The sequence below is a fragment of the Apis florea genome, unplaced genomic scaffold (genome assembly GCF_048593485.1).
Source record: "Apis florea isolate Af1SG1 unplaced genomic scaffold, ASM4859348v1 contig_20_pilon, whole genome shotgun sequence".
Classification (NCBI taxonomy): domain Eukaryota; kingdom Metazoa; phylum Arthropoda; class Insecta; order Hymenoptera; family Apidae; genus Apis; species Apis florea.
The window spans coordinates 379800-397469 of record NW_028256527.1 but is presented as its reverse complement, the minus strand read 5'-3'; the positions used below and the strand labels follow the sequence as shown (position 1 = coordinate 397469).

The following is a 17670-nucleotide window of genomic DNA, read 5'->3' as shown; positions in this document are numbered from 1 at the left end:
TTTCGTATATTATGGAAACGTATCCATAACACATTTTTAACGCGTTTAAAATCATTGCTTTCAAAACTCGTGCGTAATTATGACAAGTATTGTTCGATTATATCGGATGTAACTTCTATGTATATTTATGCTTCACACGAAGTCAAGTAATGTTTCCATTAAACTGTTTCGCGTACGATAAATGCACGTAACGCAATCCTCTTACGAATCTCTCATAATTTATGGTTCAGCATTTATTTTAGAATTTTCACGATTTCGCCATGTAACATTGCAACAACAATTAATCGGATTTTTATATAAAATTTTCCGTTTCATTCGTTTTTTCTATAACTTTTCAATGATAAATTTATTAATTTTTTTTGGTATTTATTTTAATTTTTACGTTACACGTCAGGATATTTATCGAATATAATTGTGAGAAAATTATGAGAAAGTAAATTAACAACATTTCTTGTCTATTCTTTGTGTCACTTCATCAAATATCAAACATCGCTCTTTCTAAATGTTAAATAGTGATCTAACTTCGCAATTATCGAAAATTGCATTAAATCTACTAAAATGTCTCACTTTAATGTCAATTTTAATTAGTCTTTCATTTGCGTTCTCGTAGAGAAGCAGAACTTTGTGCAGTCAAAAATTTTAGGATCGAATTAGGAATTCTTGCTTCGATAGAAAAAAAAAAAAAAAAAGATCTTTTTAATATCGAAAAACGGTGGACAAATTTATATTCTGATATAGATTCTAGAAGAAAAATAATCTGTATTTTTCTACCAACTTATTAATAATTGGAAATAAATAATTATTTCTAGATATCTCAATTTTTTTTTTTTTTTTTTTAGGAAAAAAAAATGACGCTCAAAATCACTTCGAAACCATTGAATCTTTCAAATATCAAATATTTTACGAATTGAACAAATTTCCCTCTTCTCCTTTTTCAACAATTCGTACAAAAATATCCTTTAACGCGAAAAATAGTTGATTGGCATCGAATAGCTTCACGCTTCTTCCTCGCAGAAACACAAACGTAGATTTATTTTCACCCGTTTCCCCCGTTGAACCGCCGAATATCCAATTCCACGATTCCATTTATCAACTTCCATTACCATATCAATCTTCTTTTTATCGAAAAACAAATCCAAAAATTAACCCCCCAATAAAACACATCCAGCATCATCCACCCGTGTCCCGGGAAATAGGTCGATTCGTCGTCTAATAACACTATCATCCCCCTCGATACCTGAAAATCCAACGATTAATACGTGCAACGTATTATGTTTCCATCCACCCATCGCAATACCGATTAAATACCATCGGGCGAAGAACAATCGTTTATTCTTCCGCGTGGAAAAGGGAGTTTTAACGTTGAATGACGTCGCAACGGTTCGCGCACAGAGAGAGAGAGAGAGAGAGAGAGTGTACACCACTGCCCTCAACAGCCCTCGTAATATTCGATACGACCGTTTCTAAACGGCGACCTACATCGATTTCTCGGTACGTGGATCATGGCATCCGGCTGTGGACCATCCGGTTCCGCTCGATAGATCGGGAAACGGATGGATGCGATCGACGGAATGGGGGATCGGGGGTGGTATTTGGGGCACAACAGCAACAGGCGATTTCTAGCTTTGCAGGAAGGATCGTGTATGCTTTCGTGTATTATACATACACATTACTATATACCTGGAAAGCTGCACGATACGCGTCTGTGATGTATTGATTGGGAAGCTGGGGGCTACAGGTGGCTTTCTGGCGCTTGCGCCATGACGGTATATGAATAAGCTCTCGTTTCCTTATTAAAATCCCCCATGAGCTTGCTTCGAGTAATCGTTACTCGCGTGTATCTCTCTCCTCTCTGTCTCTTTGTTGTTGCCCGCCTTTCTCTCGGACACCGCATCGGGCGGGTTGTTGTTGATGATGATCGTGGGAGTAATCTGTTACCCTCGATTTGCCCGTGACAGGATGGCTGACGCAGAGGGTTGCTGATTTTCTGCGTCTGCCTATTTTTGTCACGTTTGGTATTTTTATAAGGCCTGTTCGACGTGTATTATTTTTCTTCTTCTTTTTTTTCTTTCGTGGGTTGATGAATTTATCGAGATTAGGAAAGGTTATATTTTATTTTTCGTTTATATTTATATTTATTCGAAGCCTGGTCTGTAAATATTAATATTGTTGCATGAGATGGGTAATAATATTGGAAAATATTTCCAGCGTAGAAAAAAAAAATATATGTTTATTCGAAGAAATATGTTTTTTTCGTATATATTTTCCGTATTTTTTTTTTCTTTTGGTATATTTCTATATTTTTTACATTCTCTCTCGTGTATATTTTCACGATTTTGATCATTTTGTACATCACGGATGGTACATGTAAAAATTAGATGGAAATTAGAGAATACGTCAGAATTTGCGACGAAAATTAAAAATTGCTTGCTTCATAACCTTTGTAACACGGGGGCTGTGCATCGCCATGATGTAAAATCATGCTTTTTCATTTCTTTTTTCGTGTATGCATTCAACGTTTCATCTCATCACTTGAAGTAGGAAATTGTTGTAAGTGAAATTACACGGATGTAACGTGGCATGATATTTATTTAGAAAACGAAATATCAAGACAAGATTATTAATTATTCAGTAATTGGACATTTAAAACGCTTAAAAATAAACGATTCTGAAAACAGGAAATTTCTGAAAAAAGAAAACGCGTATATACAATTTACTTTTTAACTAAGAAAGAATTTAATTTTTTTCCAATAATTAAAAGCTCAGCGTCATTAAATTACTTCTACTTCTCTCCTTTTTATTGTACCTTGTTCTATTTATCCTTACTTATTCTTACTTATCTTCTCCTTTTTTTTTTTTTTTTTTTTAACAACCATCAAGATTTCAAATCACCTCGAGTCATTCACATCTCATTCCTCTCTCGTATTCTCTTTCCTCCGCATCTTCAATTCAATTTACATGGTTATCATCGATCGTAAACGAAATAATATCTCTTTTCGTTCACTCGTTTTTTCCAGAAACGATTCTGTTTCTGAAAAATACTTTACATCGAGAATGACCATTTAACGAGAATGAAAGATTGCACATACAATAAATAATTGAAAATTCAGAAGTCGACACGACGACTCGAGATAAAGAATCGTTTCGCGTTTTACAGTTATCAATCTTCTTCCAGGATCTCCCACGTTTGTCCACGAGGGAACAACCTCGTTCTTCCACTAATATTTGCTTTCTTTTGGGCGCAGGTGGAACATCCACCCTCGTAATGGAGCGTGTCCCACGACATAAAACATTCAAAAGCATTGCGAAGACGCGGCGACGCCCTCTGTTGTTTCGTGTGAAACTTTTTAATTAAAGGATAGAATGAATCGCATGGGATGTTTATCGAGCTTTTCTACACTTTTCTACACCTTTGAACACGCGATAAATCTCGTATTTCAACGGGTTACAGTAATATCCTTTCATGTTTCTCTTCGTGAATCTTGATATATATTTCTTAAAATTATATTCATTTTAATTAATCTACGTTGAAATAACGTAGATTATAATAAATCTAATAGGTTTGCTGTGTTAAGGAATTGTTGTGATGTATTGTCCTACTTTTTGTACGAGGCCGCGAGTTATTTGAATGTTAAAAAGGGAATGGTAAATTAAAAAAGGTCGGGTGAGACTTTGGAATAATAAAAATTTATTGCCCGTTTCGATGAGAAATAGCCGCGAGTATTGTTGATTACAATAAATTAACATATATATGTAAATCCGTTTAAAATCGAGGATGCAATATGTGTCGTGTGCAATGCTTCAGTACATTCGATGTTAAGAAACTCGTGTTGTATTAGAAAGAAGAAGAGTCGATATTTAAGAATTATTACAGACTTATAATCATTTATGGAACAGTTTGAGATACACGTGTAAAAATGTACACGTTTTCCCCTCTGCAAGATAGAATATTCGCGATTGCTCATTTCTGTTTACTTAAAAGTTTGTTACCATATATAAACTTCTCGTTTTAATTTCCTTATTCCATCGAGGATGGAATATCCAATACTCCGGTTTTCAAAAAGTTGCGAATCATGCATCTATTCCAATATTAAAATTCTCTGATAAATAACACAGCAATTGCGGTTAAAATACTTCGAATGAAAAGAGAGAGAGAGAGAGAGAGAGAGAGAGAGAGAGAGAGAGAGAGAGAGAGAGAGAGAGAGAGAGAGAGAAACATTAAAAAATTTATCCCCGTCAAAAATGTATAAATTTGAGCAAATATTCAGTTCGATGTAGCGATGTAAATTAAATTTACACACTTTCGACGTTCTCTTCGAAGTAACGTATTTCTATTTATTACGCAATTTACACCATCTAAATGTTCTCTTATCCGTTAAAAATAAATCGTTAATTCTCACGCAAGCAATTTCTTCGATCGTTCTTCGATCCAATATCTTTAGAATTTCATGAGTGAGCGTTTGTGACATTCGTCGCACGAGTTTCTTGTCGCTTTACGATTTTTTAAGTTGCGCTCTACACGCGACTCGCTATATATAAATAGCGTTTCAAAGGGAACACGAGAAATTCGTTTTATTTTCGCTCGAAATCGTACGAAATGTCTAAACGGTATTGCTTCGAGGTATTTTACCTTTCACGTTCGATTATCGTGAAAAGGGGAAAAGAGACGTACGTATTCTGAGATCGTTCTTCTAAATTTCAGTTAGAAATACCACTCTTGGAGAAATACTTTCGCGAGATGGAGAATATCGCGAGTGCAGTTAAATTAAACTTGTATGAAAAAGTACTCGAAACTTATCCCGCCAGAATTTTTCCCTCCTCCATCTTTGATGCACGGAATTATGAAGAAAAAGATAAAATCCTGAAAGGGTCCGGCTCTTTGTAGAGAAGGATTATTTATTCTCGAATCGAACTTTTTACTCTTGGAATTGGCTCGAAAATGCCTCGAAAATGCCAGCGAATTTTGTACCGTAGATAAATTTTAAGCATGGAATGAACATACGAAGAAGGAAAAAGGATGTAATAGGAGTTAATGAAAACGTGAGAGCGTATTTTAAAATTAATTTAATTAATTAAAGATATGAAATATTTAGTGAGATTTGGATAAAAATATTTTCGTTTTTAAAAAAAAACAAATGTCGACGTTTTTATAGATGGAATTTAGTTAGTGTTTTTTATGTTTTTTTTTTTTGTGAGTATTTTTAAAATAAATGTTAAAATTTTTATTCGGGTAAAATTTTAACATTTTGAGAGGAAACATCGATATTTTACTTTTTCAATTAAATATTTTTCTAAATTGAATTTTAAAAAATAATGTGTTATTGTAATATAAATAAAGTGTAACGTAGAATAATATATTAATATATTAACGTATAATTTGAATGAAAGTATATATTTTCACGTTGGCATTTAAAAACAAATATAAAAATTTTTACATCTTTGATTATTGATGCTTTCATTTTCGAAAATAAATACATGTAGGAATTCTCATAAATGATGAAATTTCAACAAAATTATCTTTGAATTTATTGCGTTACACACGTTACAGTATATCAGATATAAAATGTTGAAGAATAATAGTTTTAAAGAGATTCTACGAGTGTAAAATGCATTGTTTATAAAAATTTCATTGGAACTTTTACAGGAATAGGAAGTTTCTTCGATTAGGGAAGTGGAATTTATAGGCGACGAATGTATAATCATATGCAGTCTTTGTCATTCTGAACGTATCCATCGATACATGTGTGTAATATCATTATTCTTCATTTCAATGTCTATTAATATCTATCTTCCCTGTTTTAAGATTCTTTCAATCTCTGTACCAATTTTTTTTCATATTGCATTAAACTTTTTAAATTTTCTTTACACAAATACCCATACTCTTTACACACCTCAAAAGGATATCCAATTTTCTTGTACACACTATATAATTTTTCAAGAAAATTGGAATATTAGATCAAAAGAATTGTAAACTTCATTTACATATTATATAACAAAATTACTTTAGATTTTTAATTTTTCATATGAATCTTAAAGGTAAATATAAAATATCAAATTATAAATTTAAAATTTAAATTTCTATTCTTCTCTTTGTCAAAACTATTTTCAACCTTTATTTTTCACTTTATCAAAAAAGAAAAAAAAAAAATTAAAAAATAATAATAATAATTCAATGAATATATTTACACATCATTATTATGCATGTAAATTACATACTACAATAAAATATTTTTCAGTAAAAATAATTAACTTTCGGAAAAGGTAGTTAACTTTAGAAAAAAAAAAGTAATTAACTTTTAAAAAGAGAGAGAGAGAGAGGAAGAGAGAGAAGAAGACAACTGTTGAGCATCACAGGGATTTTTAAAGCAATTTTCTTTGCACAGTGTATCGAGTTATTAATTTTGTTAATTCACACAAAAAGTAAGTATTTTTATAATTACTAATTTGTTTTAGAAAATACACATGCTTTTTCTTTCTTTTTCTCTTCTTCGATATAATTATAATTCATATTTGTCAAATGTGAAGGTAATTTTTTGAGAAATCTGACGTGTCGTGAATCCTTTAGTTAGGGACTATAAAGTCGAGGCGAATACGTGAAAGGGAAAACCCAGTGTCTGATTTCGTAGAGAAAGCAAGTGAAGAAACATCCCGTGGTATGTTTCTTTTTATTGTTAACCCGCTGAATAATTGACAGGTTCATTGATTTTTCTTCTCTTTACGAATCAACGCATTCGACACGAAAGTTCTCGAACTCTCTTGTAACTTTCCCCTTCGCTCGTCGAAATAAAAGAAATAGGTTGCCGCGTTTTCATTACAGATCAATTTTTCCTCGAGCGTGTCGATTTTCATTGCATCACGAGCGTGTCGTTTCAATCCATAATTATTTAATATTTCCTCCATTTCTTCGTAAAAATATACATTATTTACGACAATGTATATTATAAAGTATAATTGAGCATTGATATCTTCTGTGCCATGTTTGCAAAGAAATTCTCAATTCTGATAACTTAAAGACTCGTGTAGTGCGTGAAAATTTTTTTTCCAGTAAAAATCGATCGAGTAATAAATATCCCTCTCTCTCTCTCTCTCTCTCCGTGTGCAACGAAGCAACTCGAATTCTCGAATTCATATTTTTCAACAGCCGCTCGAATTCGTATTCTTGAAGGGGAAAACGTTCTTAAAAAGTCGTGTCCCGATTCTTCACGGTCGTATGAATTTCACTATGATTTCTTTCTCGAATATCCGCGGAAATGGGTAGCGGAAAATCTGCGGAAACGTTCTTCCCATTTCTCTTCGTGCAAGATGTTACGCGCCATCTTACGTATGTCGTGCAATGTTATTTCACGGGAGTTTATTTAAAGTTAAATTTCAACTGCAGGTAGGGAAAATATTATATAGTTGTTATCTTACCCAAAGCAAAATGCTAAATTTTAATAAATAAAACAATAAACAAATAAAATTGTTCAAACCGATCTTTCCTATTTCGAAGAAATTTCAATTTTAAAATCGTTTAAACTACAATCCTAATAATATTTATATTATTATACGTGTATTCGTAAAATTTCAAATCACAATATTTATAATAAATAATTGCATAGCGGTTCAATCGTATCGGCTCGCCGATCTCCACGATCTCCGCGAAACCACCCTTTTCCTCTCGAGAGCGCGTGTAGGTCACCCCGATTCGATCCCTTGACATCCGTTTCGGCCCTTCTGTAACAACCCCGAGAAAACCACCACCGATCTTCTTCCTTCTACTCCCGTTTATCGTGTGTGTACACGTAAACGCAGAGGGGAGAGGGTTGGAGAGGCACGTCTGCGCGATGCGCGTCGAGAGAGGAACGAGCCTCTTTCACGGCCGGTCCGACGTGCTTTTCCACCCTCGACGACAGTCCTGCCGCACCACCGAAACGTGCAACACAATCGTGAGTAAATTTCCTTCACACATTGCTCGATCGTACACGTACTCTCTCTCTCTCTCTCTCTCTCTCTCTCTCTCTCTTATTTTCTCTCTCTTTCTCTCTCCTCTTTTCTCGCCGTCTTCTTCCTTAACCGAGATCCTATTTAATCCGATTCATCCCCCCTCTCCCCCCCTCCCCTGATTTTTATGTTTATCCGTTTGTTTCGTAAGATCGAAGTAATTTTTACGACGATTGCAATGGTGGAATATGGATATAATGGTGAATTTTTGTAATGCATAACGATTTCATAAAGTTGAAGGGTTTTTTGAAGAAATATTTAATCGTTGGAAGATTCTTCTGTTCGTGACTGAATTTTTTATTTTTGTATTTTTTTAGAACAATCGAGTAGTTTCCTTGGTTCCTTGAATTTTATATGGGTCATACCGACAGGGATAATTTTTTTAAATAACATTTATTTAAATTGTATAATTTTTTTTTTTTTAGTAGTTTGCAAATCTAGGAAATATGTAATTGTGAATATCCGGAGTCTTTATAAATATTATTGCAAACATTTGAGAAATTTTCGGGAAAGATTCGAATTTTAAAAATGAATCGAATTCTTGCATTGGGATTTTTTTTTAAAATGAAGATTTATCGATCGACTTTGAATGAATTATTTAGAGAGAGGTTTATAAGGGTAGATACCAGTGACACGGTTCTTTGCATTTAGTTGTACGTTTTCAATGTGTTTGCGGAGGATCTCGTGGAACGATGGTATGGAATTCACACCGCGTGGATAAACCAGAGCCACGGAATGAAGATTAATTCCTTTCTGTCCTTTGCCTCTTGTATATCCTCGCTTTAACAAATCTCCATCCAGTAGAAAACTTGGACGATCGGATTTTATTTACGATTCGTTCGAGGATGAACTCGAGGTCGGAAAGTGAAACTGCTAACTAAAGTGCGCACTTTTTCTTTTACGTTTCCATTTCACGTTGTCGAAGAATCGCAGTTTTAGTTTCTTTATTTTGATAAAAAATTATATTATAGTGAGTGATTTGATTATTATGATCGAAGGACGAAATTGAAAGTATTATATTTTTAAATTTTTCTAAATTTAATTCGACGTTTTATGGTGTTTAATTTTCGAACAGTGTATATGAAAAAGTAGAATAACGATAGATAGATTCTGTAAAAAATTTTGTTATGAATTTTTCAGATATTTGTAAGTAATAAGAACAATATTTTGTAATATTATAATCAGTGATAAATTCAAAAAGATCATAATAATTTTATCTTTCATTGTGTTTCTTGAATAAATTGCGTAAAATATTACGGTTAATTTATACGCGGAAAATTTATTTTTCCTTTACATTAGCATTGTAGCGAAAATTGAAGGGGACCACGTTTTTATCGATCCCTTATATGTTATTATTAAATCATTTCGAGTGACCGACTAATGATACGAAAGCACTCCTCTCTTTATAAACACTCAATAGCCAATGTTGTAACTTTTTACCAATTATTAAACGGTTTTATCTCCTGAAACGAAAAAAAAAAAAAATAAATATTGGAAAATTAAAGTTTGAATGCTATGAGTGAGCCATTCTTCAACGAAAGTTCTATTATCTAAAAAGTTATGTTAAGAAAGATATCTTAGATACTAGAAACGATAGAAAATGTAAAAGTTATCTTAAAAAAAAAATATATTTCTTAATGAAATTGATTTCTAGTGAAAAATGTGATATTATGAAAAATCTTCTTTGCTATTGGGTGTAGCTGTCTAAAACTATTAGCATACGAAAGATATGTATTACTTATCTCTTATCTTTTATACAAATTTTGGAAAATTAAAATTAAAGAATTCTCTAAATTAATTAAGTGTAATTTTCTAAAATTCTTCTTCCAATAATAACTATAGTTTTCTGATTGACAAACAAGATTTTCCATAATTAATTTTCTCATTTAATCACATCACAGTAAACCTTTGAAGAGTTGAAAAATCCTCCCCATTTACTTCTCTCGCAATTTCCACTATTTAATCCCCTTCCTTTCGCCAATTTTTCGAACTTGACCCATCACGAACGAGAGAGAAAGTGCTTCCGGAAGTGTTTTTCCGCGCGTGTGAAGCCTAATTACAAAACCTGATAAATTTTTCAGCGGCCTGGCGAGAATTTTCACGATTATAATGTCAGGTTGGCAAGCCTCTGGCAGCGAGAGTATCGGGAAACGCGGTTTCGTTAACCGCCCCTCGAGCTGTTTCTAAACGATCCCGGAAATACGGTTAGCAAAACGAGATTATAGACGAGGACGGTGTCGTTTGATCCTTCGTTTGCTCTCGCACAATGCAAACACGGCCTCGTATGTCGAACCCTCGTCTTCCACGAGACTTCGCCCGTGACATTCGTGGCTCGACTCGAGAATTGTTTACACATTGTTACTTCTTCTCTTTTTCCTATCAAATATAAAATATTATTGATGTATAATTGTATTGATAATAAATAGGATAAAGATAAAGATCGGCAGGGATTGTTAGAAATAATTTTCTATATTACATAAAAAATTTGTTTTTGATTTTTTCAATTTTTGATATAAAAATATTTATTATTTTATTCTGTAACGATAGTTCGGCAATGTGTGGCGAATCGACGGTTCAAAAAATTTCGTAAAAATGTGTAAAATAAATTTTATGCTTATTAATATGTGTTATTTGTGTAGATAATATCGAGGGATGTGAGATCAATACGAAAATCAAAAATGATGATATGTCAGTATTTTAAAACATTTTTATATTTGGTGATTTAGAAAACTATGATGTCCCACGAAAATCTAAGTGGTTTTAAAATTGAAAAATAGTTGGGAACAATGAGAGAATAGAGAGTGGAATTAGCGGAGATTGAGATTATAAAAAGATTATTGAAAGAAATCTGGTCTGATTTTGAGAGGCCACAAAAAAATTTTTATAATCGAAGAATAAATTTTAATATAATTTTATAATATATGTGATTGGGGAAAAGGAAAAGTATTTTCATTAACGTTTTCACACGGATAATTTGAAATGCTGTAACATTAAATTTAATACGAGATTGAATGTTATTAGAAAGTTCGTAAAGCATATTAATGAATTAGTAATGAAAATTTCGAGTGCAAATATTTACATGCATATTTCATTCGTAACTTATTATTGATAAATGAAATTAATTAATAATATAGGTCATTATTTAAACAATTTAATAATTAGTTCAACTAATTCGATTACCGAGTTATATTCCTCATAGAATAGTAACGTCTTTTACTAATAGATACGTTTAAATTTCGTTTATATTTACGATAATTTTTAATAAAATTTCAGAGAAATGATAGTATAGTCAAAGAGTCATTCTCGAAAAATTAATTATTTTTATCATAGTTTTTTATTTTTATTAATTTACAGTATCAAATCATAGTGTGAAATAAATTTGATTTCAAATTACAAAATTCGTCGAAATTTTAAAGTTTAAATATATTTCCAACTTACTTCTTATAGTTTTATATCAAGCCAATAATAATCTATCGTCAACACTGTTATTTCTATCAACAAAAATCAATTTAACTTTAAAACAAAAATATTTCTCGATTGTATCCACCCAAACTTTCTGTGTATACAAATTGCTTTTTGACAAAGTGTTGCGTACACGTGCCATCTAAACGCCATTCTTTTTATAAATGTATACACGACCACGATAAATAGATACTGTGTATACGTGACAATTAATGTTATTCCATTGTGGCTGTAGTAAATAAGTTTTATCTCTTTCAAAGAGGATGCAATCTCTCTTTTGGCAGATATCATGTATCAAAAATAATAGGATTTTCAGAAGAAAAATTGATATTTGACAAAATTTCTTACCACGCAAACTTATTACAATTAATATCATCTCTCTCTCTCTCTTTTTTTTTAATTCGTTGTTAAAATTTTCACGAAATGTGAATTTTCATATTTCGTTTATCGAACATTTCACTTGATAGTTTATTGAATTTAAAATAGACATTGTTTGAATTATTATCATTTTCATAGCCTATTATGTGTATTCACAATACGCATTGTTCAGCTTTTTGAAATAAACTAGGTGTAACGAGATTTCTGTTGGTTAGGGGAAATTATTTAAATGGAAGAACTAGGAACGAGATTAAACGAGATTGGATTGATTAAACAAAAAAAAAAAAAAAAAATATTTACTCCTGCAAAGATCTTTAAATTTTCAGCGTACAAAATTTTTCATCGTCTTTATTCAACAATACTATACATACTCCTTGTATAAATATCATTCTCATTTCAAAATGAAAAGCCTCGAATTTTCGACCCAGATATTTTTCATCCCCTTTATTTTCCACTTTCGTGGAAAAGGAAATATTTCATTAGAACCTTTCGACAAACCGATATCAAAAAATTACCGTCAAATTCATTCAAACTCTTTCTCTTGCTAAACGGAGAGCCAACAGGTTTTCCTCCACCTTTCTTCCCTTTTCGCGTCCAACTTAAACACCGGCCGATCGATCGAAAAACTTTGACCCAGTTACTCGTTTCATCCTCCGGAACAATGCGTGAAAAAGTCGGGCTGTGAGCATCGACCTCCTCTTAAATTGTTTAACACGATCGAAACGGAATTAAGCGACGTGACCGATCAAGGTAACGACGGCCGATGGGATGCTCGAAAATCAAACCGATCGCTTTTCACGTGGAACAATGGAGATCCACTCGGGAAGAGGACTCCTGTTTACGATAACCTCCTGCGTGCCACGTTAACTTTGCTCTCTCCAACTTGAGTTTAGTTTGTCCCGGATAGAAAGCTCCCATGTATATTCGTGGCTGGGAGTTGGTTGAGAACAGCAACGAAATTGGGGGGTTATTAGTTCGATTTTGGTCCATGTTATGGGAGTATCAAAGGGATATTACCGGATATTGTGGAATTTAGTAGGTGGCTTTGGGGGATTGGCGAATTAGGATAGATGAATTTGTTTTATATTGACATTTGATTCCTTGGATTTTTCTTTTATTTGTTTGCTTTTTTTTTTTTTAGAAATTAATAATAAATTATTAAACGGGGGATCAAATGTAGGATCGAAAGTTATGACAATTTTAAAAATTAGAGGGTATATTTGTCTTTTTCCGTCATGTATTTACAATATTAACAAATCCGATGTAATATTTTAAAACTTGAGATCTTTCATAAATCTGTTCTTCAATCACCTATATCATTAAATATTAATATTTGAAAAATTTCAAATAAATATCAAAACGAATATTAAAAAATATCGAAAAACTGAAACAAAGTTAAAAGACAGGGAAAATATTTCACGAGAGATTTCTCATCCACGAAGACAAACGGGATAGAAACGAGTAAATTTTTCTCGTTCGAAGTTCGACAAATAATAATACAGAAGTAGATGATATATCAACTAGAATACGTTCATTACCCACGCGCATACGTAAATGTCACAAAAACTCTTGCAGAGGATCTCAATTTCGCGGGCGAATCACTGGAAGGAATTTCTTTTTTTTTTTTTCTTCCGGAGTAATCACGTGCGCCGTGATTGGAGATCTCGAATGCATATATGGTAATTCGTCGGATCTCCTTTTGCCGGGGAGATCTCCTTCCGTGCAATCAGATTCGATCGATTCTCTCACCAACGAAATATCTGTTTCAAGTCCGGCAAGAGGAGGATGCGATTAGAAAAATTTTGAGGTGGAATTGCCATCAGTAGATTAATAGATCTCTTCTTCTTCTCGTGCACGGGTCAGCCATTTGTTCAGATATTGTTTCGTGGATATTTTTTTGAGTAAATAACGGGCTATTGTTCCTCGGTGAATTAGATGGAATTAGTTGTAATTATTTTGGATTCGTTCGTTTATTCATTGTTTAGTTTGTTGCGTAGGATGTGGTGCACAATTGTATTTTTAATCTCTTGTGGGTGTATATAACAGTAGTTTTATAAGAGATTGTTATTTTCAGAATATTCAAATGAATCGCAAAGATTTTGTTGCAATTTTGCTAAACGATATTTGAAAATAATATTTATCAGTATTATTAATTATTAATTGTCAGTGATGTTAAAGTGACGCGTTGCAAAATCTTATTGATTAATTCTACAAGTTTTATTCAGCATTTAACTTTAAAAAGATTCGGTGCTCTAGAATGGATTTTGTCATAAAACATTTATAAGATCTTTCGAGTAGAACGTTACCAGACATGTTGAAGCCAAAAGTGCGCATGTGGGAGTCTGGTAAAATCTCTAGAAAATCTTGTCGCTTTCTCGGTTTCTATTCTCAGCCCTCCCAGTCATAGGTGAAAATCGAATCCAACTTATTCCATCCCATTTTACCAAATCACATTTGTTTTATCGATTTTATGGCTTTCTGCACACAAATGCGGCACATTCACTCTTCTAAAGGAAACACGTGTAAAGGAATTCGCAATTTACTGTTTATGATTAAAAAAAAAAAAAATCACGAAACGGATGAATTTCAACGAATTCCATTCGAAAAATAACACGTTGCTAATTAATTTTATGAACGAACGATTGAAACAAATCGCGCAAACGTTCAGAGGTATTATTATTATCGTTAATGATGGATGGATAAAGAACACGTTGTTCGAAGCTCAAAGTAAAACTCGTTTTAATTAATGCATCGTGCAATCTACACGATTTCCACGTGTCTAAATCTTCTTTGCTCATTTAATGATAAAAGTAGATGAGCATTATTTCTGTGGAATGTATTTTTAATCGATGATCGAGAATTATTGGATCTCGAAGCATTTCCTTTCATTTAATCATTCGTTAAAAAACGATTAAATATCAGAATTGGGATGAATGAAATTTTCCTTGGGAAAAATCTTTCCTGGTTTCATCGTCGACACGTCGTTGCGAATTATCTTCCGCTCATTGGCCAATCGTTAATTTCACTTCAAAACCCGATACCGTCGTCGTTAAATCGCATTTCTGCCAATAATTCACTTAACGATCTTCCATGATGTTGTTAATTAACGGTTAAAGTATCGAAAAAAAAAAAAGAGAGAGGAGCCACGTTCAAATCGAATAATCGAATAACGCATTGTTAAATTAAGCAGTCATTTTTTTTCGCTCGTTTTCTCATTTTCCCTCTATTTTCGTTTATTCCTTAAAAACAATATCTACGTGACAATAATTTCGATATTAATTATATATTATTATGGTTAAATTATGATTTTCAAGATAGAAGAGTATATTATTGGGAAAGATTTGTAATTTGAGAAATTAAATTTAGCAAAAAGAGGATTGATTTTAGGTGATCGTTAAATATTTGAAAAATTTGAATATTTATTTCGAATTCATAAATTATTAATGAAAATTTTGTTGTGAAACTGTTATATCTTTTTAAGTAAAAGTTTTTTTTTTAAAGAAATATGTATGACTCAAAAATTTTTTTCATACTTATTCTTTTTTTTTAGAAGATTTTTCTATAAATTATATTCTGAAAAAATAAAACTTTTTCAGAAAAATTATTAATAGTATCAATAGCAATTGTTATTATTGTGTTACACAATAGATAAGAAAATATTAGTTTGCTATTGGAATTTTCGAAGAAGTCGAAGAGTGTTACAGAAAACCAAAGGTAACAGATAAAATTCTTCATTCTTTTTATTTCCCCTTCTCTGCTAGAGGCTAGAGAGAAAATCCTCTTTTATCCTGTTGTTTCTTTTCTTCTGATCGATTCTTAGAATCCAATAGTCGAAAGGAACTTTTATCCTCTGTATAACTTTTATCTTTGTATAATTTCTTATAAAAATAAAATCAAAGAAATATCCAAATTATTTATAATTAAAACACAAGTTATATTGTATTTTAAAAATTTTAGAACAATGTGACTATAAAAGCAAAATCTCTTTTATAATTCAAGTAACAATTCCAACATTGAATAAAATTTCCTGTTAAAAATTCCTCGTATTTTTTATTTTTGATCATCATTGAATTGAATTTCAAATAAACACGTTAAAAAATTAACATAACAAGGATTCAGCATCCGATGAATATTAAGATATTTTTTGATCGAGTCATGGATAATTTTTTTTTTTATCGTCTTAACTTAATCTTGCTTCTTCAGACTTTCATTTCGATATTCGCCTCCTCGATAATTTAATCATTTTTTGCTCGTTATAAGATAAAATAAGAGAATTTCTCGTATCAACCGGTATTAAATTTTTCATCGAGATTTAATTTTCACTTCTCTTCTCGTAGTCTTATAATTTCTCGCAAAATCTGTTCGATGATAAACGACTCCATTGAAAGAAATTATTTATTAATACCTTCTTTTTAATCGGGCTCGAGGCATGCTAATGGAAGCAAATAAGACCAGAGACTTGTATGAAGATACGAATTTACATAGCCGGGGAAGATTTCCTTCTAAACGATCGAGCTGGACGAGCTTTAATCTGCATCAAGATGAAGCGTTTAATTATCTCTGGATCGAATGATCGACCTTGCAACCCTTCTGAATATAAATCTCTTTGATGATACCATTAAGTCTTTAAATGCTGGTTACTTTATAGTTTGTGTGAGAATATTTTAATCAACATTTGAGATTTTAATTAAAAAATTTGATTTCTTTGTGCGACCAGGAGAATTTTTCTATGAAATATGATTTCATAAAGGAAAGGAAGGGTTTCGTAAACTTGGTGTTATAATGGAATAATTTAGTTTTCGTTAGTGCCGATTAATTTTTATAGTTGATCTTCAATCGTAGGTTATTTTATTCGTCTAATATTCTATCCAGAATAAACTTTCGTATCCTTGTATTTATAATGAAAAGAAAGTTATTAACATTAGATTACGTGTCTTTCGAAGAAAATTCGATTTCACATTTTTTCCCCTATTATATGTCTTATTTTGATGTTTCAGTTTAGTTCTTTGTCAACGATTCAGATAATAAATTATTTGAAAATAATTTATTTCATTTCATTATATAAATGTGATTAGAAACACAATTTAACATCTCGAGAATTGCTCATTCAATTTTAATCTATTTGATCAAAATAATATAGCTTAGAGGATCTTTCAAATATGCATTCGAATCTTTGTTCGCTTCTTGTACAGGATGGAAATTAAACGAGAATTGACTCAATATTTATGAATAGAAATCTTGATAAAATAAATTATATTTAGGTTAACGAAATAGAAATAATAGGAAATTTTATTTTTCCAATCATTTTATAGTAATACAAATCATTATAGAAGATTATTATATCAAAATCATAATTTGAGATTTATAATTTTTTCCAAATTAATATTTATTTCCTTTTTAAATCCTGGTGATGTATATTTATTTTATTATGTATAATTTTTTTCAGTCAATATTTTATTAAAAGTTTGACTGTGAACGATTTATCGCAATATCATTTTAATATTATTGGCAAAATATCCCAAAGTTTGTCCCAAATATCTTCGCATATATCGTATCACTTTGTTGGCTGTAATTTATCACAAATCGATTATACAATTTCTAATACAAAACATTTGTTCCACGTGACATGATTGAATTATTAGCGCGACATGGAACAACTTGTTTCGAGAGTCCTTAATTAGGCGGCAATGTTAATTCAACTAATTGGAGTTAATTGATATCAAGACTGTTCGTCGATTAACTCTGTTAATTTAGGGTCATCTGTTTCAATGGTAGAATATATACAGATATACTGTTCAATATTTATCAAATCTTGGAATTAATTATTGCTCTATTCTATTCGTGAAAAGA

At 31.6% G+C, this 17670-nt stretch overlaps 1 protein-coding gene across 3 annotated transcripts in view; it reads left to right on the top strand.

Annotated features, from left to right (window-relative positions):
• The window catches only part of rsh (Rap GTPase activating protein radish), a 175237-nt gene that overhangs the window by 12536 nt on the left and 145031 nt on the right, over nucleotides 1-17670 (top strand). For 2 of the 3 annotated variants that reach the window (XM_086915239.1, XM_086915231.1), the window contains exon 1: nucleotides 7888-7925. The exons of the other annotated variant lie outside the window; for it this stretch is intronic. The gene's annotated coding sequence lies outside the window, so the exon portion shown is untranslated. Of the gene's footprint in view, nucleotides 1-7887; nucleotides 7926-17670 lie in introns of those variants that run through there. 3 annotated transcript variants of the gene reach the window in all.